The sequence below is a fragment of the Pogona vitticeps genome, chromosome 1 (assembly GCF_051106095.1).
Source record: "Pogona vitticeps strain Pit_001003342236 chromosome 1, PviZW2.1, whole genome shotgun sequence".
Classification (NCBI taxonomy): Eukaryota; Metazoa; Chordata; class Lepidosauria; order Squamata; family Agamidae; genus Pogona; species Pogona vitticeps.
This window is the reverse complement of record NC_135783.1, coordinates 176,765,643-176,776,455: the sequence shown is the minus strand read 5'-3', so window position 1 is coordinate 176,776,455 and position 10,813 is coordinate 176,765,643. Positions and strand designations below refer to the sequence as shown.

Sequence of the window (10,813 nt, the reverse complement as noted above, 5' to 3'; positions counted from 1 at the left end):
ACGACCGTGTTTGGGATCTTTTTTGCTGTCATGGTGAAGCACGCCTTTGGAACTGCAACAGGTGTCTATCTCCAGACTAGATCAGATGGAAAGCTCTTTAATCTCTCTAGGTTGAGAGCAGAGACCAAAATCCAACTGGAATGCATGCGGGACTTCCTCTTTGCCAATGATGCAGCCATTGTTGCCCACTCTGCTGATGACCTCCAACAACTCATGAATTGGTTGTGGGATTTTCGGGCTCTTTGCCCATGTTCTGAAGGTTGTTCTTCCTGATGTTTTGCCAGTCTCTGCGGCCGGCATCTAGTCCTTTGAAGATGCCTAACACAGAGACGGGTGAAACATCAGGAAGAACAACCTTCAGAATACTGCCAAAGAGCCCGAAAAACCCACAACAACTATCAGATCCTGGCCGTGAAAGCCTTCGAGAATACATTTAACTCATGAATTGTTTTAGCAAGGCCTGCCAAGGCTTTGGGCTAACAATCAGCCTGAAGAAAACACAAGTCTTGGGCCAGGGCGTGGACTCACCTCCCTCTATTACCATCACCTTGCAAGAACTGGAGGTTGTTCATGACTTTGTGTACCTTGGCCCAATGATCTCGGACACTCTCTCCCCAGATGTCAAGCTGGATAAACACATTGGCAAAAGAAGCTACCATGTTCTCAAGACTCACAAAGAGAGTATGGCTCAGTAAGAAGCTGACGGCATACACCAAGATCCAGGTCTATAGAGCCTGTGTCCTGAGCACATTCCTGTATCTTCTTCAGAGTTGTTGTGGTCGCTGGTGATCCTTCCCCGCCACCTATTTCAGTCCCCAAACTGTTAGAAAAGTTCACCTGATGATGGTGTCATGCCTCCAATTTTATATCTTCAGAGTCGTTGTAACTTGTGGTCACTGGTGATTTCTGTGGAGCAGTACAAAAGCAATTGCAACATATGCAGTGCAATAGAATTTGCTTCCTCGCCATGGTTGTCTTGTTTAAGGAAAGGTCTTCCTGGGTCTTTTCCTCTTTTTTCTTTTTATGTGTTGATGGCAAGCTGTTTTCCTCTCTTGAAGACATGATGACTCTCAAGTCTCTGCTGGACCAGATATTTATAAAGTTGATGAAGTGTCATCACAAAGTGTGGTCAAGGTATTGTTACCTGGTTGGGGAGGGGTGCCATTCCCAAGGTTGCTAAGCCGCATGAGTGTTGTAGTCTACCTGCGCAAACATCAGTCCCATTCATGGGAGGCAATAGGGCTGCAGGTTTAATGAGAAATTGGGGAACAAACCTTTTCAAGGGACCCATCGGCGTAGCTGGGCATCTGATCTTCCAGTTCTGTGATCAGATTTTGAATCCACCTGTCATCCTCAATGGTTATCAGGGACGTCCTCAGAAACTGCAGAGCATATAATCCACTTTTAAAACCGTATTACAGAGATTACAGGAGGCTGAGTTAACTGCTAAAGTAAGTAAATGTCATCTAGGAAATACAGAAATAAAATATTTAGGACATGTAGTAGGGGGAGGCACAATCAAACCCCTTGAATCCAAGATAGAGGCTATTGACTATTGGCCCAGACCAACCTCTAAGAAAAAAGTAAGAGCTTTTCTAGGGTTAGCAGGCTGTTATCATCGCTTTGTGCTGGACTTTCGCAAAACAGCCGCCCCTTTGTCTGACGTAATCCACAAGAAACAACCCAGGAAAATCCAATGGACAGCCAAATGCGAGAATGCCTTTAACAAACTGAAGACAGTGCTAACCACTGATCCTGTCTGAGAGCCCCAGACTTCCAGAGGGAATTTATAATCTTCATTGAGGCATCTAACGTCGGGCTGGGAGCAGTGCTGAGCCAAGCAGACGACAACGGAAACCATCATCCGGTGACCTGCCTCAGCAAGAAACTGCAGGCAGGCAAAAGACAATTGAGCAATGCCATAGTTTGGGGATTGCAGAAACTGAGGTCACACATATGAGGACGACACTTTGTACTTTGCACCGCTCATTCCCCACTTTTGTGGCTAAGAACTATTTGGGCCAATAACAGCAAACTGATGAGATGGGCCCTGCTTTTGCAGGACTTTGATTTCAAAATCTAGAACATGAAGGGAATCCAGAACGTGGTGGCTGATACGTTATCTCGGAGACCAGAGGACTGACGGATGGAGGAGGAGGAAAATGTAAAATGTAATGTTATATAAATTGTTTTGTTTGTGCATTAAAGTTGAGATATAATTAATATGTAATGTTGTATTGAATTAATGGTAAATAGTGTTATAAATGTAAAATCAATGTAAGTTGTATTAGAAGACAAAAAGTGATAACTGTATTGACCGGGTTAAAGGTGTAAAGTAATAAGTTCAATTTGCTCAAAATAGTAAATGATAATAGAAAATATGCATAAACACTGTATAAGTGAAATATATTTAATATTTAGCATAGTATTCTGAAAATGTTTGGGATAAATTGTGCACTGTATAATTGCATTGGTTTATCCCATGAAACAAACTTTTCCTAGGGGGAGGTATGTGATGGATGCCCCACGTCATGCCTGTCACTCACAGCTGGAGCTCATTTACATACGCCTATGAGAGGACAGGAGGGGCGGAGCCAGAGAGTCAGTTAAGGCAGTTAGAGAGGGAGAGAGAAGAAGAGGAGAGAGGTTTGCAGAGAGAGAAAGAGATTGAGAACTGTAACTAATAACGATAAACTGGTTAAAGTGAATAAAACAGGAGGTGATAGAATGTGTGGCAGAATATTTGAAATTTTAATGATTTTGATTCTATGAAATGAATAGAGAACATCTGTGATTCTGAATTACCCCAATACCCTCTAATAAACAAGTTCTGTTGTTGGCAGCCAATGTCAGACTAAAGTCCTTTACAGCGTGGATAAAGAAATCCACTGGTGGCAGCGAAAGAAAGAGAGAGAGAAAGAAACAGGGGCACGGGTGAACGCAACAGTAGAGTTAAAGAAAGAAAAAAACCCACAAAACCCGGGCACATATCAGTTCTATGGTCAATGTGCTGTTCATTACCAAGTGATCAGTGCAAACATTTTTAAAAGATGTGAGGGCTCAGCTAACATATATCTGAGCATACCATTAACAAGTATGTTTCTGAGTTATACATAGACACCTCACCAAAATTCCAGAAGTGCTCACATTAATTAAATGTGGCTATTACACCAAGATTTCTACATGTAGCCATATGTGTTGTTGTACAAGACACACATACAGGAAAGTTAGGATGCATTCTTAGTCAGTGTTCTGAAAGACCAGTTTGGGTCCCACTATTCAGGATCTGGTCACACTCTCAGTCCTATCTTGAGGTTCAGCTACCCATGATGTATCTGAAAGTATTTTTTGTAACATTGGCCAACCATGGTTTAACACATCAAAGAATTAGTCCACTGGCGAGCCTCACCAAATGATTACTACGTCTCTAACCAAGAAACAGGAAATAATGATATGTTTAATAAATATAACAGTCTTATCAGTTTCATGCTGAGAATTACATACAAAACCTCCTTCTCCCCAGCTAATAAATGTAAGCAAGTAAAGGGTTATTTCTTTACAGTTGGTTGCATGGAAAAATGCAATCAGCACTCACACCGTGAAGATAATCATATCAAAATGTAGAATTGGGTTTAATAAACTACAACCTTTTCTTTGCATCACCAAATATTAATCTTTGCTGTTCTTAAAGGCACCTAGTGATCTGTAAAATAGTGACATTTGAAGCTGGCCAGGAGTGAAGAGTGCATGGCATTTGGCAGACTTGTTAAAATATACTTTATTTAATATTGGCTTATGTTAAATATGCTGAAAGGAGCAGTTTAGATAACTTGCGCATTGTTAAAAGCAGAAATTTCAAATAAATTGCACAATATTAGGTACTTAAATGCATGTCCTATTAATTCTCCTCTAACTTCTGACTCTGGAGATGCACAGGAATTTCCAAAAATGGAAAGACTTTTTCATTTAGAGGGGGAAAGGAAAGGGATAACCCTGTTTGCAAACTTTTCAATTACTCACAAACTTTCAACTGCTGAATACGTTGCAACTACAACAACACAATGTACAAAAAAAATTGCTATCACTTCAAAATAAAAAAAATAATTTCAAATATATTTTTGAAATTTGACACCAAGGTTTTTTACAAAATACTGTACAAGCATATTTTCTTGGAAATGTGATGTAGTGAATTCAATGTGTCTCATATTTTCAAATATACTTTAATTATGTTTAATCAAGTTTTAATCATGGTGATAAATATTAGAGTTTGTTTCCTTTAACACTGCCCATCAAATTCTGGTATTTATTTATTTATTTATTTATTTATTTATTTATTTATTTATTTATTTATTTATTTGATTGATTGATTGATTGATTGATTGATTGATTGATTGATTGATTGATTGATTGATTGATTGATTGATTGATTGATTGATTTCTATCGCGCCCATCTAGACCAAAGGCCTACTCTGAAAGAGCATCTAGGGATAGGCAACTATGGTACTGAATGTATATTTTTGGTCTGCAATTCCATCAGCCAAAATATCCAGTAGCAAAAGATTATAATTAATTTGGGTTTTACTGCATTTGTATTCTTTGACAAAGGCTGTAAATCACCTTGAGTGCTACTTTACAGTGGAAACATGGAGTAAAATAGAATAAATAAACAGATAAATAAATAATAAATTATGGGAATCCACAGTTGCCCAATCCAATTTATAACATGGAATGCTACAAGGAATTCACACTGGGGCAATATAGATTTAACTTTGTTTCTGGCAAAAAGAATACTGAGAATTATCTCTAAAAATTTACATCAGCTGCATGAATTCTACAGCTGGACAGAAAGGAACTCAAAGCAAAGGTACTTAAATAATTCTAGTTGTATGATTGCTTTGTTTGATATATTGGGGTTAAACGTTCAGTATTCTATTTGAAATGCTTATTTGCACATTCAAAATATTCCTTCAGCACTTGGTCTCATTATCACCACTAGTAATGCATGCACTCTCTACTTGAGCAAACTGTCAATCCCCAAGTATAGGAGAACCTTCTTTCTAGCAAGGATTACTACTATGTCCCATGGAATGATGGCAAGGTGATTTCATGGCAACCAATATGCCCATGAGCCACTGGAGTTACTGAGACAATACAACGTACTGTATGGTTCTATACTTTGATTTGTACAAGTGCCCAAGGGACAGAATCTTGTACCCCATCCTGAAAGGATTCCCAGGCAGGTTTGATGCTTATCTGCTATGAATATGTTTAAGCCAAAACAGCCCTTTTGCTATTATGGCTGCTAAATTTTTATATATTGTGATTGACACTTGGCCCCAAACGCTGGGGGTCTACAGCCATCTGAGAGTCTAGTCATGTAACAATTTTGTGTATTCTCTTGTTTGTTAAACATTTGTATGATTGATAGATGAGTAGACTTTGTGTGTATGTATAGTAGGACCCCCATAGCCACAGGATCAGAATCCACAATTTCACTTTTCAGCAGTTTGATACAACATACAAGGGTGCCCCTCGTGGACTTTGACCTGGCACTTGAATATTGTATATAGGATTCTTTTGTATCCACAGTCTCAGGTATCCACAGTAGATCATGGAACCCATCCCCCATGAACATGGGGGTCCTACCGTGCTTATTATTTATTAAAATTAAATCCTATTATCTGCCCCCCTTTTCAGAACAGAATGCCTGAAATTGTGTCACACTACATTTCCCTTTCTAGGTAGAAAGAAATCTAGTTCACTTGAGGTCCCATCTCTTTAGAGCTATAGTCCATTCCCTTGTTAGTGATAATAACATGCATTAAATTGTACTTCACACTGATGTATATTATCTAGATAATGTCAAGAATGTTTTCTTAAAAAATGGAAAAGGTTGGCACACTATTCTCTGTGTATTTTATTAAAAGGGATATAAAAAACCTAGTTCAAATAATCTCATACATGATATATGTATCTGTGATAAACAGTGCTTATTTTTTTAAAGTAGATTTCCATATACATAGCTTGGGATATTATTATAAGGTTATTCAAGGCTACCAGATGCTTAGTAGACAGAACTGATAGATATCTCTTGGTCACAAATTGCAGCCAACCTATGAAAGCCTTAGTCTTCAACTTGAGGCTTCTTCCACACAAGCCATCTAAACACCATCCTAACTGTGTGGAAACCTCTGATATATAAGCAGCTCTTATCTCAACCTGTTGCCAGTTTATATAGTACCTGGTTATAAAGCTAGAGTAAGGAGGCCCTCAAGAAAAAACAGTAAATATATTGAGGTAGAGGGGAAAGCTTTTAAGAAACCCTGTCTATCCACCTCTTCCATGTCAGATTTAATCTTCTAAGAGCTTCCTTAGATTTGTCAGTCTTGATAAAAGTAGGCTTTTGGCAGCTTTCAATACTTTTTTTGTGAGAAGAGACACATCTCACTCTGAGAATTCACACCCTTCTGATGCTTACAGAGTGCTGCAGAAATATAAACTCAACACACAATGTGCACATTTAAAAAAAGGCACAGTTAAGAAAACATAAACACACAATGCTTTAACTAATTGGGGAAATGTGTACATTAGTTAAAATTAGTAAATAAATACAAGAATGTAAACGGGGAAATGAGTATTACTATCCTTGTAATTTCTCTATGTAGAAAAATCACAACCTCTTGCCACCCCACACAAAACAAGTATGGAGAAAATGCAGGGTGGATTCAGAGAAATGCAATGAAATTGAGATTCAGGGTCTGTCCAGACTGGCCATTTTGGTGCCATCTGAATGGCACTTCAGCTCCTGCTGTCAATTAAGCGCTTCCCCTGATCATCTGTGGATCATCTGTAATCCCATTCTAGTTTCTGAGGCTACAAGAACACAGACCTCTGTAAAGTGTGGCTGTAATCAGATTCTTTGATTCTAACAAAGTCAATGGAAATTAAGACTATCAAGTAATATATAGGACTGGACACATGCAGCACAATGCTTCACAGGTTTAATTGGAAACTCATCCCACTATTTTCAATGGGGATTTCTCCCAGGGAAATATGTACAGAATTGCAGCTGTAGACTCTCATAGCGTGGAGCCATAGGCTAATCTTATGCACAGATTATTGGATTATCAATCATAGTGACATATCTAGGAAGACTATATTACACCAGCCTCTCAGCCACTAACTAAAAAATGTTGTTTCCTTTAGAAAGGGGAACAAAACGTGTCATACCTGTATATATTTTTCAGAATCAAGATGCATTATAAAACCTCTTTTTTTATATGTAACCAAATAACAGGTCTTAGTGTTTTAAATAATCCAGTCATCTGATTAATAAGAACTACAATATGGTATAGCTAAGTGCAAAATAGCCCATTCATATTAATATAGGTTCTGTGGCTTTAAAATAATTATCTGGAAACCTTTTACCTTCTCTCTGCACTATTGGCCTATACGACAGGCCTTAATTAGCACAGATTTTTCACGTTCATGGATAGATTGGAAATTTGGAGGCACTTAATGAGAGAGGTCTATTACCTTGACCAGGCTAAAATTACAGTTAGAGGACATTTGCTTGCTCCAGAGGCTGACTGCATACAAATATTTGATTATTAACATACTGCTTTAAAATACATATTTAAAAACATGTGATCTTTAGCAGTGCAGAGCCAGACGCTAAGCATCAATGAAGCTTTCAGTTTATATCAGAAAGCCATCTGTATTTATTTGCTCCCCTTAACACGGCCACAGTAAATGATCACATCAGTCTAATAGAATGCAAAGACTAATTTGAAGACACCTCAAAATAAATATTTTCAAACCCTGCCATTTTGAGTTGCAGACAAAGAAAGCTGCCCTAGGCAGACTCTTTGTCCATTAATCCAATAGAGTCCAGAATCTCAGGTAAAAATTTCTTCCATCACCACATCTTGACGTTTTTCGTGGGAAAGGCAAGAGCTGAGACCTTCTGTAGACAAAGCATCTGCTTTACCTCCTACCTATACAGAGGCTGCATGGCCATCAATGTATGTGACAGCCATCATCACGGTAATGCTCAGTCTATGAACCTTCAAATAATGCTGTCCCTTATAAATCATCACTGGTTTTAGGGACCCTAACTATACCACGTTCCAAATTTCAGCCAAAGGTTCTTATATTAGAACTTCTGGCTGAAACCTAACTTAGACCAATATCATAAACATAATCCATCTACAACAAAGTCCATTTCATTGAAACCATAATCATAAGCAAGATCCATCCCCATAGGCTGGATTAAGGTAGCTGACCCTTCTGAGTCAGCCTGCAAGGGCTTTAAGGAAAACTCGTCCTTGTCTTTGAAGCCCCTCCCCTTCCTCAACTTCTCTCCATCTCACATCAAAAAGAGAAAGCAGGAAAGCAGCTGTGCCATCCTGAACGACCTGAAGGAAGGGCAAGATACAGTAGTGTTTTTTAATCCAGCCAAAGTAGTTGTAACCTGAGGTTACATCTGGATTCCTGAGACAGATTGAATCATGAATGAGAGCTATATCTGGCCCATAGCTCTGAATCACATACACTGAGTAGCAGTGCCCTTCCATTTGGGTTGTCCATGTGTTGTAGCCATTCAACGAATTCTGTTGCTCTTTGTGTACAGGAAGCAAAAAGAATGCGCTCTTTCCAGCAGAAAATGGACAAATACTTTTCTGAAGAAGAAAGAGAAGTTGCTTGGAGAAAACGGCATCCTCTGGGACTCAATTCAGGTATACTATCAAGCCAGCATATTGTTCAGGGAGATGGTGCCAGTTAAGCAACACGCCTTGGCACAGTTGATACTCTGGATTTGCTGCTTCTTCTGTTCCACCTTTGATGCCAAGGACAGAGCTCAGGAACATACTTCTAAAAGAATTAATATGATGGTACACATAACTGAGCACCGATAGGATGATGCTCTGCTGTTTAGTTATGCACAGCTGTATAGTATAGAATTATATTTATTTTTAAAAGTTTTCACGCTCTGAGTGAAGGCCATATTGAATCTAATGACATAGCTTTTGGAAGGGGATTTAAAAAACCCCACCTTACAATATAAGAAATGAGGCCACGGCCTCTGGTTGTTGTCTTAAGACAAAGGGCATCTTAGATTCTCTGTGATTGTCCAATCCCCCTGACCATTTGTACAGTCAGTTTTGTGCAAAGGAGCTTCCGTTATGCACATGGGGGGGGGAGACTGTGTGACATCACTTTTGTGCACATAAATGAATCAGAATGTTGCCCATCTTGGAAGAACGGGCTTAGATGTACCTTGCTCATAAGCTCAGCCCAAGACGTAAGAATATAGATTGCACTGTACGAGTGCAGAGGCTTAAGTAAGCTAAGAGCTAGTTCTAAAAACTTGGGAAATCCTTGCAGGAAATTTCAGCAGAGGGAAGGGGAGAATGCTGTTGAATCCTATTGCTGAGGGTTCTGGCAGAATATTAACCAGTAAGCAGCAAAATACATGAAGGACAGACTATACGTAGGTTAGAATAGCACAAGGAAGACTTTGTGGAGGTCTAAGTTACTACCTGTTTGAATAAAGAGAGCATCTCACTTTATTAAATTAACTGAAATCAAACCTGTGCCTTGAAGCGAAGCAAAAGATGGAAGAGTGTGCACACGCACACAGACAAACAAACAAACAAACAACCAGGAGCAAATAGAGACAGATAGTGTTTGAAAGACCCACCACACTGGGCTTCTGGCTTTTCTTGTAGTCCAGGAGATGAGACACATCCTGTATACTTTCTCTTTCCTCACCTTTCATCAGCAATTCCCCTCAGTTTGGATCTGGTTTCTTAGAGATATTAAAATGTACTATTGAGTTGTTGTTTCTTCTAACAAGCCTTGCTTGCTATGTCCAGCAACAACTCATGAATTGAGCAGGCGGTGGCGGGGTGTATGTGTGTGTGTGACGATGATCAGGGGCTGTTCCCTATGGGCTGCCTATGTTCTTCTTTCAGGCTACTAGGATTATGTAACAGCTGTTATTTGAGCATAGGAGAGTCTGTATATCTTGGGCTCACACCATGTTAGAAGCTTTGCAGCACAAAGGAAAGACGTATCCCTCTTTGTTTACCTCTGCCGTCTCCCCTCCCAACCTGTTTCTCCTCTTGTGTTAAAAATTAGTTTTATAAGCACCTCAGAGCAGCAATCTGCCCCCTTGTAGTTTGTGACGTCTGCTGCACATTGATTGGACTGTACTGTATAAAATACAAAAAAAGTAATCTTGGGGCTGATTCTTACATGACCAAAACTAGGTGGCTGCTACCACTCTCGCATGGTTTCGTCGTGGCAGCATTACAGGAGAACCAACACATCATTAAGCAAATTGGGGGCAGAGTTACTGGAAGAATTGTTTTCATCGTGGCCGCATCCTTGCCACTTTGGTTCTGCCCTCCTCTGTTACTGCATTACAACCTTTTCACTTATGTAACTTAACTGTTGGCCCTTAGTTCTTTGTGTCAGCTTTAAAAGTGGCAAACATAAGTGATCATTAAACCCATTCTGAAAAGCCTGAACGCTGTAAAATGAACACTCTGGGAGCAAACGCTGCGCAGAATTTATCTTCTGCTGAAAGAGAGTCCTTTCCTTGTGCTGTACGGTCACCGTTCTATATGGGAATGAGGGTGAAATGCAGACATGTTGCTCACACAAAGAGGCAACCTAGCTATTTTCCATCACCCTCCTTCCTTGGATACTTTCCCCAACAAAGAAATTAATTAAACGATGGCATGCTTGATTTTATCTGATTTGGAAGCAATTCATCACTCTTTTGCTAGTCCAGGCGATCAGCATA

General features: G+C 39.4%; 1 long non-coding RNA gene across 1 annotated transcript in view; it reads left to right on the top strand.

Moving 5' to 3' along the window:
• The first annotated feature begins 373 nt into the window (after positions 1-373).
• The window catches only part of LOC110072428 (uncharacterized), a 29,443-nt gene continuing 19,003 nt past the window's right edge, over positions 374-10,813 (top strand). The window contains exon 1 of the long non-coding RNA XR_012080571.2: positions 374-8,738. This is a non-coding gene — a long non-coding RNA (uncharacterized LOC110072428). The remainder of the gene's footprint in view (positions 8,739-10,813) is intronic.